This window comes from Schistocerca gregaria, chromosome 1, assembly GCF_023897955.1.
Source record: "Schistocerca gregaria isolate iqSchGreg1 chromosome 1, iqSchGreg1.2, whole genome shotgun sequence".
Taxonomy (NCBI): Eukaryota; Metazoa; Arthropoda; class Insecta; order Orthoptera; family Acrididae; genus Schistocerca; species Schistocerca gregaria.
The window spans coordinates 1,056,396,513-1,056,405,361 of NC_064920.1; positions in this window are offsets into that span (position 1 = coordinate 1,056,396,513).

Genomic DNA, 8,849 nt, shown 5'->3' on the forward strand with positions numbered 1-8,849 from the left:
GGATGACAGAGAGTAGATGGAGTGATCGGTTGAGATGGGCTTCTAACGAGGTAGGATTTAATGGTAGACTGATGATGCATTCTAGAGAGAGAGTGACGAACATGTCGCTGTAGGTCATTTGACCATTCTTTCCGTTGTTCTGTCGTGAAGCATCAGTTGTGTGACATAACTTGCGTTCGACACGCATATAGTTGCGTGTTCTTTGTGTGGCTTAGAGCACTGTCTACTTGCGATCACTAACAGCAAACCTCAGAGGACTTCCATCCTATTTCGACACATTCCTGTAGACGAACGAAGATTTATGCGACGTACTCCATTCCACTGCCGCATCTTGGGCATAAAATAGAGTCTTCAGTTTCATAACTACAGTGATTCTAAGTTATCGAAAGGTGTTTGTGAGCTACTACAATCCCCGTGTATACATCTGCTTGACAGATATTCTGTTTACAGAATTAGTGGCGCTGCTAAGCGTTTGTCTCTTTCTTTGTAAGAGGCATCTCCGTTACTATCATTTTATGTAGGACTGATGAGAGCATAGTATAATTTCTCAACCGTCATCGGATGTGAATAGCGGGCGCTATACACGTCTGGAAATCTATATTGTATAAGTATCACAAGGAATCGATGTTTTAAGGACGTAGTTTTTCATTTTGCATTTTATCAACGTAGTTTATTGTACAGAAACCTGCAAAGAGAATGTATGTCATGCGCTTGAAATATATTTCTTACATTGGGATAGTAACAGAATTGCATTCCATACGGCTAATGGGTCGGAAATCACAACGATCTAGCATTATAGCGTGTTTTAAGTGCAGAACATTGTAGCCTTAGGAGAGCCTGTTTTATGTTCTCTCTTGCCAGTGCCTTGAGCAGCCGCTGGTGAAGTATCAGTGCAGCAGCGAATCGCATATTTAGCTTTCATGTTTTGTAGTTCGATCTCAGTTTCTTTCCGAGTGTTTGTGCGCTTACATATTTAATTACATAAAATCCCTGCGTATTCTCGTATTTGAGAGGAGTAATATTGCTTATTGATAGCCGTAGAGTATAAATTTGCGGAGTCGTTAGATATTAGCAGGAGGATGGATAGGGTGTGTGTGTGTGTGTGTGTGTGTGTGTGTGTGTGTGTGCTGTGCTGTGTGCGGGCGCAGAAGGAACTGGCCGCGGTTCGCGAGCAACTGAGCGTACTGTTAGCCACGGTCAGCCGCCTTCAGGCTGCTACCTCGAGGTGCAGCGACGGTGTAGGGTCGGGCGCGTCGCTTGAGACACTCCAGGTGTCGCTTGCTGCGTCCGCTGACTCAGCCGCCGAGGCACCTTCTAGTGTACCCGGCGCGTTAGGGCCGCTCTCACCTCAGGGTGAGTGGCGGACTGCAACGCGTTCGCGTCGCTCGAGGCGGAGGGCCAATGTGGAGGCTGGCCGGCTGTCCTCGCCCGTTCATCCTGTCAGTGGGCAGGTGGCCACTCCTTCAGCAGGGCCTGAGCAGGCACACGGGGGCAAAGGCTTGCTGGTTATTGGGAGCTCCAACGATAGGCGGGTGATGGAGTCCCTTAGGGAAATAGCGTACAGGGCTGGAAAGAAATCCAACGTGCACTAGGTTTGTCTGCCGGGAATCCTCATCCAGAATGTAGAGGCGGCCTTGCCTGCGGCTATCGAGCGTACGGGGTGCAGTCGTCTGCAAGTAGTTGCTCACGTCGGTACCAATGATGCCTGTCGCTTTGGCTATGAGGCGATCCTCAGTTCGTACAGGCAGCTGACGGATTTGGTGAAGACCGCTGGCCTCGAACGCGGGGTGCAAGCAGAGCTCTTTATTTGCAGCATCGTTCCCAGAGTGGATCGGGGTCCTTTTGTTTGGAGCCGAGTGGAGGGTCTGAACCAGAGGCTTCGTCGACTCTGTGACGGTCTTGGCTGCAGATTTCTAGACTTGCGCTGTTTGGTGGGGAATTGCTGGACGCCCCTAGATAGGTCAGGGGTGAACTACACAAAGGAAGCGGCTACTCGGGTAGCAGAGTACTTGTGGCGTGCACATGGGGGTTTTTTAGGATTAGGCAGTAGTGCGAGGTGTCCTGATGAGCACTCACCAGTCGACGTGCAGGCAGGGAAATCAGGACGCGATCAGTGTAAAGACACTTCAGCTATCAAAATATTAGCAGTAAATTTTCAGTGTGTTCGGAATAAAGTTCCTGAATTTACTGCCCACCAGGAAGTGTATGGCGCGCAAATTATTCTCGGGACTGAGACCTGGCTGAACCCTGAGATAGGAGGTTCTGAAATATTTAGTGAGTGTTGGAGCGTCTATCGGAAAGACAGATTAGACACTGTAGGAGGTGGTGTCTTCATTGCAGTTGACAAAAATATTGTGTCTACTGAGGTCGAAGTAGAGTGTGATTGTGAAGTTATCTGGACACATTTAACAGGGATAGGGGAAATAAAGTTCATTGTGGGGTGCTATTACCGGCCACCAGGTTCCACCGTGGGTTCTAGAATCATTAAAAGGGAGTCTACATTCTGTATCGCAGAAGTACCCGGATCTTGCTACACTCCTGGAAATAGTGTGTCAGACCCACCATACTTGCTCCGGACACATCGAGAGGGCTGTTCAAGCAATGATCACACGCACGGCACAGCGGACACACCAGGAACCGCGGTGTTGGCCGTCGAATGGCGCTAACTGCGCAGCATTTGTGCACCGCCGCCGTCAGTGTCAGCCAGTTTGCCGTGGCATACGGAGCTCCATCGCAGTCTTTAACACTGGTAGCATGCCGCGACAGCGTGGACGTGAACCGTATGTGCAGTTGACGGACTTTGTGCGAGGGCGTATAGTGGGCATGTGGGAGGCCGGGTGGACGTACCGCCCAATTGCTCAACACGTGGGGCGTGAGGTCTCCATAGTACATCGATGTTGTCGCCAGTGATCGGCGGAAGGTGCACGTGCCCGTCGACCTGGGACCGGACCGCAGCGACGCACGGATGCACGCCAAGACCGTAGGATCCTACGCAGTGCCGTAGGGGACCGCACCGCCACTTCCCAGCAAATTAGGGACACTGTTGCTCCTGGGGTATCGGCGAGGACCATTCGCAACCGTCTCCATGAAGCTGGGCTACGGTCCCGCACACCGTTAGGCCGTCTTCCGCTCACACCCCAACATCGTGCAGCCCGCCTCCAGTGATGTCGCGACAGGCGTGAATGGAGGGACGAATGGAGACGTGTCGTCTTCAGCGATGAGAGTCGCTTCTGCCTTGGTGCCAATGATGGTCGTATGCGTGTTTGGCGCCGTGCAGGTGAGCGCCACAATCAGGACTGCATACGACCGAGGCACACAGGGCCAACACCCGGCATCATGGTGTGGGGAGCGATCTCCTACACTGGCCGTACACCTCTGGTGATCGTCGAGGGGACACTGAATAGTGCACGGTACATCCAAACCGTCATCGAACCCATCGTTCTACCATTCCTAGACCGACAAGGGAACTTGCTGTTCCAACAGGACAATGCACGTCCGCATGTATCCCGTGCCACCCAACGTGCTCTAGAAGGTGTAAGTCAACTACCCTGGCCAGCAAGATCTCCGGATCTGTCCCCCATTGAGCATGTTTGGGACTGGATGAAGCGTCGTCTCACGCGGTCTGCACGTCCAGCACGAACTCTGGTTCAACTGAGGCGCCAGGTGGAAATGGCATGGCAAGCCGTTCCACAGGACTACATCCAGCATCTCTACGATCGTCTCCATGGGAGAATAGCAACCTGCATTGCTGCGAAAGGTGGATATACACTGTACTAGTGCCGACATTGTGCATGCTCTGTTGCCTGTGTCTATGTGCCTGTGGTTCTGTCAGTGTGATCATGTGATGTATCTGACCCCAGGAATGTGTCAATAAAGTTTCCCCTTCCTGGGACAATGAATTCACGGTGTTCTTATTTCAATTTCCAGGAGTGTATATTAGTCGGAGGCGACTTCAACCTACCTAGTATAGACTGGGATGTCTATGGATTCATTACAGCTGGTACAGACAAGCCGTCGTGTGAATTACTTTTGAAAACATTATCCTAAAACTGTCTTGAGCAGCTAAATCGACAGCCAACGCGTAATGGAAATATTTTAGATCTGGTAGCCACGAACAGATCAGACCTCATCGACGGTGTCAGTGTTGAGACAGGGATTAGTGATCATGATGTTGTCATTACGACTAAAGTTACGAAAGTTAAAAAGTCGGTCAAGAAGTCTAGGAGAGTATTCTTACTAGAAAGAGCAGATAAGCAGTTGTTAGCATCCCACTTAGTAAATGAATCGACTTCACTTGCTTCCGGTACGATGGGCGTGGAAGAGTTATGGTCAAATTTTAAGCACATTGTAAATCACACATTGGACAAGTATGTGCAGAAAAAGTGGGTTAAGGACGGGAAACACCCACCGTGGTTTAACAGCGCAATTCGGAGAATGCTCAGGAAGCAAAGGCAGTTGCACTCGCGGTACAAGAAAGATCGGGAGAATGAGGACAGGCAAGAGTTAATAGAGGTTCGTGCTGCTGTAAAAAGAGCGATGCGCGAAGAATTCAACCATCACCACCGTCATACCTTAGCAAAAGATCTTACTGAAAACCCAAGGAAATTCTGGTCTTAAGTAAAATTGGTAAGCTCGTCGAAGGCTTCCATCCAGTCACACACCGATCAGTGTGGCCTGGCAACGGAAGACGGCAAAACGAAAGCTGAAATTTTAAATTTAGTTATTGAGAAATCTTTCACGCAGGAGGATCGCACAAACATACAGCCGATTGAGTCTCGTACAGATTCCCGTATGGAGGACATAGTGATAAACATCCCTGGGGTTGTGAAGCAGCTGAATGGGTTGAAAATAAATAAATCGCCAAGTCCTGATGGGATTTCATTTCAGTTTTACAGAGAGTACTCTACTGCATTGGCTCCTTACTTAGCTTGCATTTATCGCGAATCTCTTGCCCAACGTATACTCCCGAGTGACAGGAAAAAAGCGCAGGTGACGCCTGTATATAAGAAGGGTAGAAGGACGGATCCTCAGAATTACAGACCAATATCCTTAACGTCGGTTTGTTGCAGGATTCTCGAACATATTCTCAGTTCGACAGAGAAGTTGCTGTCCATGCATCAGCACGGCTTTAGAAAGCATCGCTCCTGCGAAACGCAATTCGCCCTTTTTTCACATGATATCTTGCGAACCATGGATGAAGGGTATCAGACGGATGCCATATTCCTTGACTTCCGGAAAGCGTTTGACTCGGTGCCCCACTGCAGACTCCTAACCAAGGTACGAGCTTATGGGTTTGGTTCCCAAGTATGTGAGTGGCTCGAAGACTTCTTAAGTAATAGAACCAAGTACGTTGTCCTCGATGGTGAGTGTTCATCCGAAGTGAGGGTATCGTCTGGAGTGCCCCACGGAAGTGTGGTAGATCCACTGTTGTTTTCTATCTACATAAATGATCTTTTGGATAGGGTGGATAGCAATGTGCGGCTGTTTGCTGATGATGCTGTGGTGTACGGGAAGGTGTCGTCGTTGACTGACTGTAGGAGGATACAAACTGACTTGGACAGGATTTGTGATTGGTGTAAAGAATGGCAGCTAACTCTACATATAGATAAATGTAAATTAATGCGGATGAATAGGAAAAAGAATCCTGTAATGTTTGAATACTCCATTAGTAGTGTAGCGCTTGACACAGTCACGTCGATTAAATATTTGGGCGTAAAATTGCAGAGCGATATGAAGTGGGACAAGCATGTAATGGCAGTTGTGGGGAAGGCTGATAGTCGTCTTCGGTTCTTTGGTAGAATTTTGGGAACATGTTGTTCATCTGTAAAGGAGACCACTTATAAAACACTAACACGACCTATTCTTGAGTACTGCTAGAGCGTTTGGGATCCCTATCAGGTCGGATTGAGGGAGGACATAGAAGCAATTCAGAGGTGGGCTCCTAGATTTGTTACTGGTATGTTTGATCATCATGCGAGTGTTACGGAAATGCTTCAGGAACTTGGGTGGGAGCCTCTAGAGGAAAGGAGGCGTTCTTTTCGTGAATCGCTACTGAGGAAATTTAGAGAACCAGCATTTGAGGCTGACTCTAGTACAATTTTACTGCCGCCAACTTACATTTCGCGCAAACACCACAAAGATAAGATAAGAGAGATTAGGGCTCGTACAGAGGCATATAGGCAGTCATTTTTGCCTCGTTCTGTTTGGGAGTGGAACAGGGAGAGATGATGCTAGTTGTGGTACGAGGTACCCTCCGCCACGCACCGTATGGTGGATTGCGGAGTATGTATGTGGATGTAGAGGTCTTCTTGGTAATGACTACAACCACCAGAACAATACGTTAGAATTGACAGCACAGTTGATTTACTTAAAACACAACAAACTTCGTCCGCCTGGAGCTCCATCATATATAAAAACCACCAGTTTCTTGTACTTAATCATCTGTTATATTATCACAACAGTTTCATCTCTACTGTACATCGATACGGGGTGCTAACTTTCTCGACATTCGCGAATCTGCATAAATCTTGTGCTCTTGCATGGTGCGGGACAGCAGTTACAGCCTCGGTTCACACTGTTCCTACACGGTATGTAGCGGTCTACTTCTGGTCAGCTGCAGGGAGCCTTGGTCAAAGACAATGCGAGATCTTCCGGTCTCTAACTTTATCCTAAGAATGCTAGAATGCCCTGTGACTCCCATCCACATAGAGAAAGATTGTAAGTTATGCAGTATGATCGACGTGCTAGACATTTGTAGGTCGCTATGTGGTATACTTTGGTGTATATGTTCGAAAATTAACAATAAATGAATATACTGCACAGTCATCTACTTACATTCGTGTGGTACTAGCAAAGCAGTGGAAGGGTGTTTAACGCTGATAACAGAAATTGGGAAGCATGCTGCCGTATCATTGGTCGGTGTTGAAATTACGATAAAATTGATCGCAATATCAACTATGATGCTTATTATTACAGTACATCAACGGTGTCATTTGCATCCCAACAGTCCACTGGTGTGCTGTTGATTACCACATAATGATTGACTGACATCACTTGCTTGAGATAGAGAAAGAGTTTTGGTGGGGAAGGCAACACCTTCCGGGGATAGATCCAGAATGAGATTTTCACTCTGCAGCGGAGTGTGCGCTGATATGAAACTTCCTGGCACATTAAAACTGTGTGCCCGACCGAGACTCGAACTTGGGACCTTTGCCTTTCGCTGGCAAGTGCTGTACCAACTTTTTTTTTTTCGGGTTCGAGGGTCGAAGGATCAGGAAGAGGATGTAGTGGGTTTGTCGAAGTTTTATTTATTTATTTCTTTATTTTAATTTATTTATTTATTTTTTTTCATGACAAAGGAAGATCCTACAGCTGCCGTAGCCGAGCGTCCGAGTCGTCTTCTCGTCTGTTGGGAGGGGTTCCCCCCTATTCCGTGCGTAGAGGATCAATATGCTCCAGGATTCTTCATTTTCAGCGTCTCATACCCGGAACGCCCCAGTGAGCAGGAGGATCCGCAAATAATGAACCTAAATAATTTGCGAAACGAGTTCTGTACTTCGGGTGGCGGCTGAAAGCTGCATGTGTTGTCATCAATAGGGACCAAAAGTCGAGTGTGGCTTTGGGAGCATCGCAAAATATGTAGTAAACGGCCATGCCTTTTAGCCAGTTAACGGCGTTCGTTCTGGCTGATGGGAAGTATACGTCGTCGGGGCGCAATATTTCGTCAGGGGAGACTGACTCCGGTAATCGCCGCAAGAGTAACGCCAGCATGCCCTGCGTCAGTAGCCAGCACTCGCTGGTCGCGGCACAAGTCAGACGGTGCGCATCCGAGTCAGCGACTGAGCATGTCGGACACAAGGGGTCGTCCGACAGATGTATGGAATGGAGCCTCTGACGAGTAGCGAACTTCCCATTCACAACCACATACCGCAATAAACGCACCGTCGTAGGTAGAAAAGGCCTGTGTACCGTTCGCCACACGGTGTTCCAGGCAACTTCAGGATGTCTGTGGACCACCGTATTTACAGGTTGCCGCTGTTGATAGAGGCGATAATAGTCTTTTGTGCCGGGCTTCCGTGTCGTCGGAAGTTCTGACCGTAAGTAGCTGAAGTCAAGAAAGAACTCTCTGATGTGGGTGAGTGCCGGTGAAATGTGTCCTACAGAAACCGGGGGATGCAGAGAGTGGCGTGGGCAGAGGTCAACTTGCGACGCATAGTGTTGAGATAAAACGATCGTGCGCGGTTATATACATGAATTTAACCGATACCGCCAGCCCGCTGCGGTAGTGTCAAGGTGGCGTATCGGACTTTAAAAACAAGACCGGTGCTTACGAAATGTCCATATGCTGCTTGAAATCTGTCGGCCATCGTAGCCGTCAAGGGAAGGATATGCGCAAAATCGTTCAGTTTTGAGACAAGATAGGTGTTGACATAACGTGTTCTGAGGAGCACATCCAAGCGACGGAGTTTGTCGTCCTACAGCAGAGCACGTGTCTGGCGTAGGAGCCGACGGTACGTAGCCGCCACCGTGCGGCGGACATTGCTATAGAATTGCACTCCTAAACACTTGAGTACGGGCACCTTGTCAAAGGGCACCGGCGTTATGTGGGAAAGCGCCCCTCCGACATCCATGTATTTTGTCTTCTTCACGTTGATGATGCTCCCAGCGACCGCCCCGTACTGGCGTAGCCACTGTAGCGCCATATGCATTTCATCCTCTGATCTGGCCAGGAACACCACGTCATCGGCGAATGCACCACAACGAAAGGTCACGCCGCGCAAGGAGATATCAGATAATCGCTGCGGTAGACCATGTAAAGCTGGTTCAAGCGCTGCAGCAAATAATATACC